General features: G+C 42.3%; 1 non-coding gene across 1 annotated transcript; it reads left to right on the top strand.

Annotated features, from left to right (window-relative positions):
- The first annotated feature begins 10,559 nt into the window (after positions 1–10,559).
- On the top strand, positions 10,560–10,666 carry LOC111560268. The gene has a single exon (XR_002742026.1). It is a non-coding gene; the product is annotated as a U6 spliceosomal RNA (small nuclear RNA).
- The last annotated feature ends 242 nt before the right edge of the window (positions 10,667–10,908 follow it).

Here is a 10,908-nt window from a genome sequence, read left to right on the forward strand (position 1 = left end):
ATCGCCGCGGCCGGCCCCCGGGGAGGCGCTGCCCCGGACCGAGCCCGGCTGCGGGCGGGACGGCGCCCGCCTCCCCGCGGGGTCTCCCCTCCGGCAGCGGGACAGCGGCCACTCCGCTACCTCGGGTCCTGGCCTCCGCCACGCTCGGGGGCCAAGTGGGACTGCTCAGCCGCGCTTAACTACGGGGTTCGAGAACTCTTATGGGCACAGGAATCACCTAGAAATCTTACTCGGCAGACTCTGATCCCGGAGGTGTGGGGCGGGGGCCTGAGAGCCTCTAACAGAATGATCGTCAGGTGACGCCTTGGCTGCTGGTCCTCAGACCTCACTTTGAAACAGCAAACTGAGGACAGCACGGCGGCCGCGGGGCTCGGGAGCCCTTCTCTGCGAGGACTCCCTCCTCTCTGCCTCCTGTCTTCCCAGCGCCCCCGGCCAGAGCCGGGCCCTCCTGCGAGGGGTCTGTACTGACAGCGCGGAGGGGTGGGTCGTCTTGGCCGGCGGTCAGAGTCACAGCACAAAAGCCCTGAGAAACATCATACCGCTTTCCGTGTGTGTCCCCCGCAGGAGTGGAATTACTTTCCTAAACAATGGGACGGGGACGTGGATCTGGTGGCTCCAAGCCAGAGTCCAACATAATCTCTGTAGGGTCATAGACTTACAGGACTGGGAGAATTTGGAGGTCGTTTTATCCAAATGCTGCCATCGGGGGTGAGATGATGGTTAAAAAAATAATGAGAGCTGATGACACATTAGCAAAGCCATAGAGCACCCTCCCTTCCCCTTACTAAGCCGTGGCATTCCTTCTTTCCAGTACACCAGGGGATGTGAGTGTCAGATTCTTGGAGAGAACACGCCAGCGGAGTTAGAATTTAGAATGTAAAACCGGCAAGGAACATTTATAGCGTTGGGAAGGGCAAGGCAGCAATAAAACACCAGGAAAAAAAAATAGAAACAGAAAACTGAATTGCAAAGTGCCTTCTTAGATTTTATTTGCAACACAGTACTCCAACAGCTTTCTTTTAAATCATACCTCTCTTCATGTTCACTGCTGGCCCCATCAAATCACACTTGGAAGATATCAGAATGCCATATGCTCTGAAGTTTTCTTTAAATTCGTTGTGTGCTCGGATTGCATAAGCCACTTAAAAGGACCCTTCCGCGCTTAACAAAAACCTCCTAAGATATCATAATGCTTTCTGCTGAAATGTTGTTGCTTTGGAACCAGATTCTATCGGATGCTTAATGGCATTCGGAGACACAATAGAGCAGCTCAGAGTTTTAAGAATATAGACGCGTTTTCCTCCCAGAGAGGCACCGAAGCCGGTGGTCAGAAGCTGGAATTGCAGTGTGGTAGACCTGGGTTCGAATCTCAGCTAAATGAGGCTATACGTGGATGTAAATGGCAGCTGTATTGTTAGGCAACAGTCAGCGTGGGCTCTTAATAACCCATACAGGCTGAGAAAGCCATAGACATGGGTGACAGAAGTAAGAATTTTCGTAGCATTTATATTTGGCTTTAAATCCTTGTATTCTGACTCATTCTTGCTTGGTGACATGTGTGGTCCCACGGTCCTCTGTCTCTCCCCACATTTCACGTCTTCAATCTGTTCTGTCAGCCTGTGGGTGAGCAGAATGATGCCCCCTCCCACACACACACCACCTGAAAAAGGTAAATTCTAATTCCCAGAACCTGTAAATTGTGATTTACTGTTGTTTTGGTTGCAGGATATGAAGAAAATCTGGCCTCACACAGATATGTGTTGCCTGCAAAAGAAGTAACAGTCTTTTCAAAGGATATCTAAATGTAGACGTTCTTCTCTGGGTTGTTTTTTTTTTTAATGTTTATTTTTTATTTTTGAAAGAGAGAAGGAGAGAGAGAATCCCAAGCAGTCTCCACACTGACAGCAGGGAGCTCATTGACGGGGCTTGAACTCATGAATCGCAAGATCATGACCTGAGCTGAAGTCGGACGCTCAACCGAGCCACCCAGGCGCCCCAATATTCTTCTTTGATGTTGTAATTTTCTTCCTCCTACAAAATATAGGTCTTGGCTCCCAGTACCTCAGAATGTGACCTTATTTGGAAATAGGGTCTATGCAGATTTACTCAAGTCCAGGTGAGGGCATTAGAGTGGGCCCTAATCCGATATGACTGGATTCCTCATAAGAGAGAACTGTGGACACAGACATTAGAGAAGAAGACGGTGTGAAGAGACACAGGGAGAAGGCCATGTGATGATGGCAGCAGAAATAGGAATTATGCTACTCAAGCCAAGGAGCACCTGAAGCTACCAGAAGCTGGAAGAGGAATGGACCTTTCTGTTACAGCTTTCGGAGGGAGCATGGACCCCTTGATCGCAAACTCCTGGCCTCCAGAACTGTGAGGCAATAAATCTCTGTTCTTCCAAGCAACCCAGTTGCTGGTAGTTTGCTATGTCAGCCCTAGGAAATTGGTGTAGATACAAAGACCAAAATGGTGGTAAGCATCGTCATTTCTTAAAGGGTAATTGCAGTGTGGAATCTGAAACCATGTGAGTGACTGTTTCATACTGTTCTTATTAAAATCCACCAGCCTATTTTATACTTTGAATGGATCTTTCACCCATGCATGACTTTGTAACACCGTGCACTAATCATTTGGAAAATACGGGCTCGTTAAGTTATGCTGATAGTCCAAGTGTTGACTGTTCCTATCATACAGTAGTTTTTTTTTTTTTAATTATTTTTTCAACGTTTATTTATTTTGGGGACAAAGAGAGACAGAGCATGAACGGGGGAGGGGCAGAGAGAGAGGGAGACACAGAATCGGAAACAGGCTCCAGGCTCCGAGCCATCAGCCCAGAGCCTGACGCGGGGCTCGAACCCACGGACCGCGAGATCGTGACCTGGCTGAAGTCGGACGCTTAACCGACTGCGCCACCCAGGTGCCCCTCATATAGTAGTTTAAAACTCACATTTGTCGTGGCGCCTGGGTGGCTCAGTCGGTTGAGCGTCCGACTTCGGCTCAGGTCATGATCTCGAAGTCCGTGAGTGCAAGCCCCATGTCGGGCTCTGTGCTGACAGCTCAGAGCCTGGAGCCTGTTTTGGATTCTGTGTCTCCCTCTCCCTCTGCCCCTCCCCTGCTCGTGCTCTGTGTCTCTCTCAAAAATAAAATAAACATTAAAAAAATCACATTTGTTAACATCACTACTGATATCATCCGGAAAGATTTTGACTATTGAGAAGATAGTAAGCTCCTGTTGGTGGACTCAGTTTTCAAATATTGTAATTCTCCCTTGAAAGCTCAAATTATATCATTGGCAACAAATACAGTCAGTTGTTTTCCTTGAAGTGACACAAATGCACCATGCGTTTCTGAGGAACATGTTGCCAAGTACCCAAGTCTGAATAAACAGATGTTTATCATCACAAAATGGCGTTTAGCGAGAAGCGTGACTGGTTACCCTTGCAACTCAGGCAACTGCACAGGTGCTTGCCTCTTCTTAGTCGGGTGGGCAGCAGAAGGGCCTCGTGCAAATTTGCCATTTAGTAACAGAATATTTAAAAGCCATAGACTACAAGGCTAAAATAATAAAATTAATAATTTTTACTGCACAAAGTACATTTTTAAGTTTTTTTTTTAAGGCATATTTTTAAACTACAAGTATGTGGCAATGAAGAATAACTGACTACTAGTATGGTTTGGTGCCACCACCCTGATCCATGGTAAGGAGCCAGGGGTTTTACCACCACTGGTTTTTGTTTGTCTATTTACCCTCAGGGCAAATGTCAACAAAACAAAAAAAGCAAATATTCTTTTAAAAATAGTTTTGACCTCGGAGGCCCACTGGTATCCATAGACCATCTTAGGAAAGGTCTCGTATCCACCATATGTAAAGAGCTTTTACAACCCAATAATAAGAAGCAAAATGATCAGATTTTTTAACTGGTCAAATGTTTGAACAGTCACCTCACAAAAGTAGATATATGGCTGGCCGATAATACCTAAGGAGATTTCTCTTTCTTTTTTTTTTTCTTATAGAGATTTGTATACTTGAAATTGTCAGAGGAATACAAATGAGAACAAATTAGGTAGACCCAGCTTTACAAGCTAAAATTTAAAAACAACAACTCAAAAAAAAAACAAGAAAACAAAAAAACAAAAAAACAAAAAAAACCAACAACTCGATAATACCAAGTCAGGATGCAGAGCAACCAGAACTTTCTTTCATTGCTGGGAAGTGTGTAAAATACAACAACCGGTTTAGGAAAACCATTTGGCAGTTTCTTATAAAATTAAACATCTACTTAATATATGATCCAGGGATCCCTCTCCTAGTTGTTTAACAAAGAGAAGTGAAAACGTGTGTTCGTACAAAGACTTTTACGTGAATTTTATAGCAGTTTTATTTCCTCTAGCCCCAAGTTATACTAATGCAGATATTTATCAACAGTACATCGACAGTGTGTGAAGTATGTCCACACAGTGGAAAACCATTCAGCAACAAAAAAGAAAAAACTACTGGTAGGTCCAACAACATGAATAATTCTCAAACCATTGTATTAAGGAAAAAAAGACTAGTGCAGAAGAGTACATATTGTATGATTCCATTTATATGAAGGTCTGGAGCAGGAAAACTAAGCAATAGAATTCAGACCACTGGTTGACTGGGGCTGGTGACAGGGACTGAAAAGGCATAAAAGGAAACTTTTGGAGGTGATTGTGTGTGGGATGGCCATTCTACAGGTGTGTTCATTTGTTAGACCTCATTAGACCGTCCTCTTAAAATGAGGACATTTTATTGTAAACTATAGCTCAGAAGATGCTTTTTTTTTTCTTTTTAAGTGTTAGGCTCAGGCATTTCTTTTTTTTTTTTACTGAGATCTAGTTTGCTTTTAAAGGAAAACTAATTTAGGAGCTATTAAAACTATTACTGATCAAAGAAAAATATGGAAATAGCTCCAATTTATCTTATGAAGTTTGTGTAATTTTAACACTTCACAACAGACATATTGCATATGAAAGTGGAGGTTAAAAGTCTAAACACATTAAGGTAAATTATATCAAGTAGTTCAAAAAACATAATCCTGAATAACAAGTACAGTTTATTTTGGTAAGGCAAAGTTCATGTATCATTAGGAAATCTTTAATATAATTAATTACCTCAACAATTAAAGGATTAATATTATATTATCCATATGATTTGGAAATATATGCTCAAAACCTTCGGTGAAATTCAGCAGCCATTCCTATAAGACAGGAAAGCAATGTACAATAAAATGTATCATAAAAGAAAGAAAAAATTTTGTATACCAATGCTGCTATAGCCAGAAAACTTAATAATCACTAAGTTAAACTAAAATTAGTAAGAAAATTTGCTAACATGGGTGGAAAAATACAACAGTGTCTTCTCTTTAGGAAAGCAAAAAAGCAACTGAAATGTAAATATAAAAAAAAATTTAATAATAAAATCTATAAAATACTTAGAATAAAAAAGGTGTAGGACATATGTTGGATTATACAAACTTACCAGATTTTATTAATATTAAATACAATATATAGTAGGGGTTGCTGGATGGCTCAGTCGGTTAAGCATCTGACTTCGGCTCATGTCACAATCTCAAGGTTCTACGTGTCACATTTGAGATACTAAGAGAAGCCCGGATAGCTGATAAAACAGTATTTCTAGGTGTGTCCGTGAGGATGTTTCTGGAAGAGACTCACATTTGAAACGGTAGACTGAGTAAAGACCACCGTCGTCAATGTGGCCTGACATTGTCCAATCCATGGAGGACTCTGATAAGAACAAAAATATAGAGGAAGTTGTGAATTCTCTTCCTTCCTTCCACATATCTATATCAATATCTCCATTTGTACATCCTATTGGTTCTGTTTCTTTGGAGAACCTTGACTAATCCATCAGTGTCATGAAACGAATGGATGTCATCCTGAAGTTGAACCTTATACATGAAACTGAAATCTGGACTTCAGCTCCTGGGCCTCTAGAGTTCTATCGGGTAATTTTTTGGCATCTTCAAGATTCTGCCTAGAAAAATCTTATATTATTATGCATACCTTACCAGGAGATTTGCATTTATGGTTATACCCCCAAATTTCAACCCATGTAAAGAAAACAAGACAGAAGAATTATGTGATATAATTTGCAATGCTGAACTCTTACAATTGGGATCTATTCTGCAGTCATTCTGAAACTTCATATTTTCACTGGTTTTTTTTTTTTTGAAATTCAACATGTAGTGACAATGAACCAATATCTTAGTAACCAGTGTCTTGCATATAGGAGATACACAATAAATATTGAATCACGTTGAGTAGCTGTTAATGATTGCTCTGCTGTTAAGGTTTTTTTTTCTTATTTTTGACTTTCTAAATTAATGCCTCAGCCTTCTGATCAGATCTAGAAAATAAAGGTTGTTTTATGAAAGGTAACGTGCTTTATGAATTTAGTTGGCTAATATTAATACTGCACTCGTTCTCAGCTCTGATTGATTTGAAGGAAAGAACTGTTAAGAAATGAAACGCAGTTCCCCATGCAGTAACCTCCATAATTTGATGGGGCATCAAGCACTGAAGATTCAAAATAATGTAAGAGGTATGTCCTACAATTTACAGCAGTGGTAACAGACCCGCAAACCAAAGATTATAATACAGTATGATAAATGCAATAGAGGAACACACAGGTATGTCTTAGACACAAAGAGGAGACAGGGGTTGGCCAGGGATAGACACAATCAGGGCAGGCTTCAGAGAGGTCATGATGTTGAGTTAATTTTTTTTAATGTTTATTTATTTTTGAGAGAGAGAGAGAGAGAGAGAGAGAGAGAGCGAGCGAGCAAGGGCGAATGGGGGAGGGGCAGAGAAAGAGGGAGACACAGAATCCGAAGCAGGCTGTAGGCTCTGAGCTGTCAGCACAGAGCCTGATGCAGGGCTCAAACCTATGAGCCATGAGATCATGACCTGAACCAAAGTCAGACGCTTAACTGACTGAGCTACCCGGGCACCATAATATTGACTAATTTTTAAAAGACGTGCTATCTGTGTGTAGGACATTCCAGCCAGACAGAGTAGACCATATGAAGGTGCCGAGGTGTGTTCTAAGAAATTCCCGTTAATCCAGAATTGCTGGAGTGAAGGCTTCTCCCGAGGCAGTGGCTGGCTAGGAAGCTGGACAGATAGGCAGGTCCCAATCATGAGGTGCCTGGTGAGCTACGCTGAAGAAAGTTCTGGGGAACTTTTGGACATCCAAGTAGGCATATGAAGATTCAAACTAGGCCCAGGCTGAGCCATCAAGAGGTAAAGAGGAGATCGGACTGGGTGTAAGGGACCTGTAGGTATGGCCCTTCTAGGAGTTCTAACTAGTTGGAGTGGTGGTTCAGCAATGGGAAGTAAGAAACCAGACACATCCTGCTCCCCTCTCACTAACCCCAGGAGTAGGGTAGAGCCGCCATAAACAGAATCTGCCAGGAAAGGAATGGTCTGGAGGCAAGGATGGGCAACAACCTTTATTTCAAAATCCGTTGGCCATAGGTTCTTCAGTAACATTCATGTTCATAATTAGGATCTCAAAGAACCTTTTGAATTCTCCAAGATATATAGAAATGTAGTGACAAGGCAAAGGACTTGGAGTGAGCAGACCTGAATATTACTATAAAGCAACATTTTGTTGATTTTTTTTTTGTGCCACTTACGACCTGAGCCCCTTCTTAAGAGCACCTGAATCTCCTTGTAGAGAATCACGTCATCCCTGCTGTGGGGGCATCTTGGTAGGAGCCCAGCCCCTGCCTCCCACTAATTCCCGGTGTCAGATTCATTCTCTGTCCTCCCCAGTAAGGGAGCTGGCATGTAACCCAAGCTTGGCTGATTCATCTCCCGTGGGACTTTGAATTTGGAGCCAGCAACATTCCCAATCTCGAGGGAAAGCATTTAGGCTTTCTCCATTATATAAGATGTTCGCTATGGGGTTTTTTTTTTATAGATGCCCTTTAACAGGTTGAGAAAGTTCCTTCTATTCCTGTTTTGTTCAGTACTTTTTTTTATCATGAAAGGGAGTTGAATTTTGTCAAGTGCTTTTTTTTAAGTCTATCGAGATGATCATGTGGTTTTTATCCTATTTTCTACTAATATGATATATCATATTGATCTATTTTTAGATGTTAAACCAATGGTTTGGGTTGATCTCAGCCCATTAGCAGGGATGCTATCAGGTAGGAACGCCTGGGACACTCACCTAGGCCTGTACTATGCCCTGCAGCCCCCCACAGACACTTCCAGATGAATGCTGTGCCTGGATTGGTCCTTGTGGTTCTTATTATGATTACAATGGGGTAAATTGCTACAAGGCTTTATGCCAATGATTGATATTAAAATTTATTTGGTGTCACATGTATTTTATTTTCTAACTGCGAGATTTGCTAATTTACGTATGTTTAAGCCTAGTGAATCGGCATCCGTGAGCTGATTCACCAATACCTTATTTTCTGCCAAGCTGGGTAGCAGAGAACTGTGTGGGTGTCCATGCGTGTCTCAAACACTTAAAAGGAATAAATGTTGAATGATGACGTGCCAAGAGATATTATCCTGGAAAGATTTCATGAAAGAGGTGGAATTTAAGCAGCCATTTGAAAGAAAAAAAGAAACACACTACAGAGGATCATTTATGTAGCAAGTGAGATCTATGTTAATTTCCCTAACTGTTGATTTGGCGCTTTTGCAAGCTGAACCGCTTTGGAAGCACCCATCTGTCTGAGTCTAAATACCAGAGAATCACCTTTCCCGAAGAACCTCCCTCGCTGGTGTCCATCTGGGCCATCTGAGTAACAGATTGCTAATACAACCTGGTTTGACAGGAGCTATTTTGAAAATGGCTGTGCTTGTCTCATCCAAGGTGACGACCTACTTCTCCACCAATGACTGTAACCATGTTTCTTGGGTTCTTCACCCCTTGCCCAAATTTGTGTCATTTATTATTTCAATTTAAAATGTTGCACTTTTCCAGGGCACCTGGGTAGCTCAGTCGGTTGAGCGGCTGACTCTTGATTTCGGCTCAGGCCATGATCCCAGCAGGGTCATGGGACTGAGCCCCACGAGCCTGCTTAAGAGTCTTTCTCACCCCTCCACCCCTCTCCCCCATTCACTTTCTTTCCTTCTGTCTCTAAAAAAGGTAAAAATAAAACAATAAAACGTTGCATTTTCCATTTCTCGAGAGTCATTATAATGTTATCGTCACTGGTAAAAATGAGTCATCTTAACTCCTTTTGCTGTGTCTCTCCAAAGAGCATATCCCGGGGACTCAACCTGGAGACACAGGGTGTCAAAGATCTTGAAGTCAAAGAGAAGGAGAAAATAGTAAGTACCTTACTGGCATTTCATTTATAGCATTATTAGTCTTTATTTTAAAAATAGTGGCAAATGACAGCATGAAATCATCACAAGCAGGGACCACAAAAGGTACAGATATAGCAGGACTTCAGAGCCGCAGTCGAGTATTTGGGGGCAGTGTCTATTCCAGTATGTTCTGTTTACATATTAAGTTTCTAACAAGAAAAGCCTTCGTTAGTGAATTTCCTCTGTACCGTACTAACAGTTTCCTTGTTGGTTCAATCAGGTGTTCACCAGGTCAAGTAAGTCCTCCTATTCTACCTGCTTGTCCCTCTCACATCGCGCCCCCCCCCATATGCCCCCTGTCCGCACCCCGGCTCCAGCCCCTGGCCCTCTCACATGCCCTTCTCAGCGGCTTGTGCTCAATGTCTGTGCTCAGCACCAGAGTGTTGGAAGCCGGTTATGTCTCCGCAGAGGCTGCTCTCCGACGTGGCCATGAGCAGTCTGGTGTTCCACGCAATTACAAACAGATCTTTGTGTATCAGAGATTTTCTTTCTCTGTTTCTTTTTACCAAATATTGCAAGAGCACGACTAAGAGAAAGCTAAAGCGATCTGATTTCGCTAGACTTTTGAAAAGTGTGGCTTGAGATTTCATTCACTGGATTTTTTTTCTTCCCTGCTCCCTCCCTTTCTTTCCTTCTTTCCTTTTTTATCTTTTGTGGCGGTGGTGGTTTTTGTTATCTTGATTTGGTTCTGGTTTAGGTTTGTCCTGGCAACATTTGAAGATCACACTCATTTGTTGATAGAACAACAATAAAATTTACTGCCCAGGAAGATCTGGGCAGTGAACTGGGGAAAGAAAGCAGCGGTCTAGAGATGAAGGGATCGAATTCTTCCCTTGGCCATGCTACGGATTCGCTCTATGACGTGTATTAAGCTTTGGAGCCCCTCTGGACTTCGTGTACAAAATCAGATGGTGGAAACTGATTCTCTTCCAGATCTTTCTTGACTTCAGCATTCTATGAATTTAAAACCAGACTGTCACAAACATCTAAAAACACTCCCGCAAACCTGTAAGAAAGGGATTTTGAGAAAATGGCAGGTTAACTGTACATTTCCAGACCCTCCAATCTCCCACCTCCTCGCTAAGGCCGCCCAACAACTGAGAAAAGCATGACGTGACAGCAGGTGTCCATGGCTGGGGCATCATCTCTTTAATGCTTTAAAATACAGACAGATTGTGCTCACTTCGGCAGCACATATCCTAAAATTGGACCGACACAGAGAAGATTAGAGTGGCCCCTGCACAAGGATGACACACAAGTTTGTGAAGCCTTTCATATTTTTTACGTATATACAATGGAATACTGCTCAGCGATGAAAAATAACGAAATCTTGTCATTTGCAACAACGTGGATGGAACTAGAGTGTATTCTGCTAAGCAGAATAAGTCAGAGGAAGACAGATATCGTATGATTTCATTCCTGTATGGAATTTGAGAAACAAAACAGATGAACATAGGGGAAGGGAAGGAGAAGTAAGATAAACACAGAGAGGAAGGCAAACCATAAGAGACTTAAATACAGAGA

Source organism: Felis catus, chromosome B1, assembly GCF_018350175.1.
Source record: "Felis catus isolate Fca126 chromosome B1, F.catus_Fca126_mat1.0, whole genome shotgun sequence".
NCBI classification, from domain to species: domain Eukaryota; kingdom Metazoa; phylum Chordata; class Mammalia; order Carnivora; family Felidae; genus Felis; species Felis catus.